Below are 4,531 nucleotides of genomic sequence, written 5' to 3'. Positions count from 1 at the left end.
ACCCTACATTGAAATATGTGGCTGAGCACTTAAACTCTCCAGAAATTTCCCCAATGAGATGATAATTTGAATGATTGTGATACTATGCGTAGACTCTTGGGGATGCGCGCACGAAGAAACTGTCAAGGGTTAGCTACCAGACATGTCTGGTTTGGCTGTATAACAATAGATGAGACTCATCAGCCATAGGACAGGCATACATTATATGCATCTGTATGTTTGTTTGTGTGTGCATTACTTGAGCTTGACTAATTGATTTATGATGAGCGGATATTTTATACGCTTTTTGGCATCATTTTCATATAGTTTTCATTATGTTTTGTTTAAGTTTTATTATATTTTCATAGGTTTTAGTGCAAACTTCATATTTTTGGGTTCTAATTTGAGTTGTTGTGTTTTATGATGATTTCAGGTATTTTCTGGCTAAAATTGAGGAGTTTTGGCAAAGTCTGATTTATAGACAGAGAAAGGACTGCAGATGCTGTGAAGATCTGACCTCCATGCACTTGAAGGAGAATTTCTGGAGCTATAGAAGTTTAAAGGGTGCGTTCTCAACGGCTATAGAAAGCTAACATCCAGGACTTTCCAAAAATATATAATAGTTTATACTTACTTTGGAAATAAAGGCCCAAAACTGGCATTCAACGTCAGCCACCGGCCCCATTCCTAGTGTCCAATGCCCAGAAGGGAGTAGCTAGCGTCCAAGGCCCATTCAGGAGTCCAAAGCTGGCGTTGGACACTCAAAAGGGAGCATTAGCTCGTGGTTTCACTAAAAAATTTGGTGTTTTCTTGTTAGTAAAGTCAAATATCAAATTTTAAATCTTATCTTTTTAAATATTTTCTTTTAATATGATTCCTTCTTATCTTTTTTTTTATAAATTTTAAAATACAAAACTTTTTTAAATCTTTACCTTATCTTTGGTTTATCTTTCTTTAAATTTTAAATCATTATCTTATCTTAGTTTTAAATTTCAAATTCAAATCTTTTTCAAACCTTCACCATATCTTATATTTTCAAACTTATTTTCAAATCTTTATCTTATCTTGTTTCAATTTCAAAATTCAAAACCAAATCTTTGTCAAATCTTTTCAATTTTTATTTTATATTTTCTAATTTTTAAATTTTAAAAATTTTTAAAATCAAATCTTTTTCAAATCTCCTATCTTATCTTATTTTCAAATATTTCCTAATTAGTTACTTATTTTCTCTTCTTTTTCAAAACTTCCTAACTAATTCCTCTATCTTTTATTTTTGAAAATTTATCATCTCTTTCTCTCTCTTATTTTTCGAAAATCACACTCAAGTTTTCAAATCTTTTTAGTTCAATTAATAAATAAAATAAAAACAAAAATATTTTAATTCTAATTTCACTTTTTACTTCTTAAATTTTCAAATTCTTCTACCCTTTTATTCGAATTATTTATCTTCATTCTTCTATCTTCATTTTTTTTCTTCTTCACATCTCACAGGAAGTTCTCTATACTTTGACATAGAAACTTCTATTCTCTTTCTTTCTTGTTTTCTTTTCTTGTTTATGAGCAGGAACAGATATAAAGAACCTCTCTTTTATCCTGATCTTGAATCTGAGAGGACCCTAAGGAGGCGTTTACAACAAGTTAAAGCACAACACTCCGGAAGAGATCTCACAGAACTTTTCGAACAAGAAACTGAAAATGCAAACATGACAGCCAAACAGAATAATTGAGGAGATGCAAGGAAGGTTCTTGGTGACTTCACTGCACCCACTTCTGACTTCTATGGAAGAAGTATCTTCATACCTGCCATTAGAGCAAATAATTGAGCTTAAACCTCAGTTAGTCTCTCTAATGCAATAGAATTGCAAATTTCATGGACTTCCACAGGAAGATCTACATCAATTCTTATATGAATAATTGCAAATCTGTGATACTATTATGACCAATGGATTGGATCCTGAGGTCTACAGACTAATACTTTTCCCTTTTGCTGTTAGAGATAGAGCTAAAATATGGTTGGATTTTCAACCTAAGGAAAGCATAGACTCTTGAGAAAAGTTGGTTAATGCTTTCTTGGCCAAGTTCTTTCCACCTCAGAAAATGAGCAAGCTCAGGGTGGAAGTTCAAACCTTCAGACAAAAAGAGAGTGAATCCCTCTATGAAGCTTGGGAAAGATACAAACAGCTGATTAGGAGATGTTCTCCTGACATTCTCTCAGAATGGACTATCTTAGGAATCTTCTATGATGGTCTATCTGAGATGTCCAAGATGTCTTTGGACCATTCTACTGGTGGATCACTCCACTTGAAGAAAACGCCTGAAGAGGCACAGGAACTCATTGAAATGATTACAAACAACCAATTCATGTATACTTCTAAGGGAAACCCTGTGAACAATGGGGTAGCTCAGAAGAAAGGAGTCATGGAAGTTAACACTCTGAATGTCATACTGGCTCAAAACAAGATCTTGACCCAACAGGTTAATATGATCTCTCAACATTTGACTGGATCACAAGCTGCAACTAGCAGCACTCAAGGCACCTCCTATGATGGAGATGCCTATTATCCAGATCAACCTATGAATGAAGAGGTGAATTACATGGGAGAACCCTATGGAAACACCTACAACTTCTAATAGAGAAATCATCCTAACCTTTCTTGGAGGGATCAATAGAAGCCTCAACAAGGCTTCAATAATAATCAAGGTGGAAGAAACCAGAATAGGTTCAACAGACCACCATTCCTATCTTCTCAGCAAGAGATGGAGACTTCTAAGTAGAGCCTCTCTAACTTAGCAACCATAGTCTCTGAACTCTCAAAGACCACTCATAGTTTCATAACAGAAAGTAGGTCCTCCATAAGAAATCTGGAGGTACAAGTTGGTCAACTAAGCAAGAGAATTCCTGAGACCCCTCCTAACACTCTCCCAAGTAACAGTGAAGTAAACCCAAGAGAAGAGTGCAAGGTCATCACTGTAGAAGCTGAGGCCGAATCTGAAGGGGATACTTTGGTGTTGAACACCCAGTAAGGTAAACACCAGTAAGGTAGTCCTTACTGGGCGTTCAATGCCCAAAGAAGCACCATCATTGGCATTGAACGCCAGTAAGAAAGTCATTGCTGGGCGTTAACCGCCCAAAGAAGCACCATCACTAGCGTTGAACGCCATTAAGGAAGGCCTTACTGGGTGTTTAATGCCCAAAAAAGCACCATCACTGGTGTTGAATGCCACTAATAGGGCAGATAGGCATTCAACACCCACTCAAAGCTTCTGATGAGCAGATATTTTATACACTTTTTGGCATCATTATTTTTGTTCATACCCTGGGTCGAAATGTCCGACCCGGGATGTTCTACAGACAAAGCGACCGACCTCTTCAGGTCAGGACAACCCGACCTCTTCGCAAAGAGTTCGGCCAAAGTCACAGGAAAGCCCAAACAAGGGGCCCAAATAGAGGAACATGTCCCAAATCCAAGGGTAGCCCAAAGCCCATAGGGATAAAGGCGGTTCCCTTAAAGATGACCTCACTTAAAGATAAAGATAAGATAAGATAACTAACTTATCTTATCCACAGGAGGCCACATCTCACCACTATAAGTACACTGGAGCACCCAGGTATAACTCATACTCTGATTCTACTCAATACCTGCTTAATACCCTTGCTAACTTAAGCATCGGAGTCTCTTGCAGGTACCCCCACCCTCCAGGGACGAAGGATCAGCACCGCCACAAGTCCAACAAGTCGGACAAACCAGCTCCGGCCGACACCCGCCTGCCGGACACGTCGATTCCGCCCAACACAGACGATCTCATCCAAGATTGGCCTACTGTTCCAGGTAACCCTCGGAACATTGGCGCCGTTGCCGGGGACCTGGAAGTCATCCCATTGACATGGCAGATGGCCATGACAATGACCACGATTCAGGTTTGGAAGACAGAACGCCGCATAAAAACACGGACACAATACTCAAAGATACTCTAGAAACCAATGGAGACAAAAATTCATCAAATCCAGGAGTAATAGAAGCACTTCAAAATCGATTGGAGCAACTTGAGAAATAAGCCCAGCATCAACGTGAAAAGGAAGAAGATCTACGCCGGGAGATAAGGCGGCGGAGAGAACTAGAAGATAAGCTTGTAAAACTCGAAGCCGATCTTAAAACTAAAGCTACTCGATCATCCGCAGAAGATAGCTCTCAGAAAGATCAAGATCCATTCACCAGAGAAATTATGAAGACCAAAATTCCAAAAGATTTCAAGCTTCCGGATATGACTTTATATGACGGCACCTCGGACCCCAACCATCATCTCAGCAACTTCAGAAGTAGAATGTACCTCACATATGCCTCAGATGCAGTTCGCTGCAAAGCCTTTCCAACAACTCTCACCAAGACAGCCATTAAATGGTTTGACAACCTACCCCCAAAATCCATCTCGAGTTTCGACGACCTGGCCAAGAAGTTCCTGGCCCGATTCTCCATACAAAAGGACAAAGCCAAACACGCACCTAGCCTACTAGGGATCAAGCAAGGAGATCGGGAGAGCCTTCGCAACTTCA

Source organism: Arachis hypogaea, chromosome 4 (genome assembly GCF_003086295.3).
Source record: "Arachis hypogaea cultivar Tifrunner chromosome 4, arahy.Tifrunner.gnm2.J5K5, whole genome shotgun sequence".
NCBI lineage: Eukaryota > Viridiplantae > Streptophyta > Magnoliopsida > Fabales > Fabaceae > Arachis > Arachis hypogaea.
The sequence above is the reverse complement of the archived record's forward strand: the minus strand, read 5'-3'. Positions refer to the sequence as shown.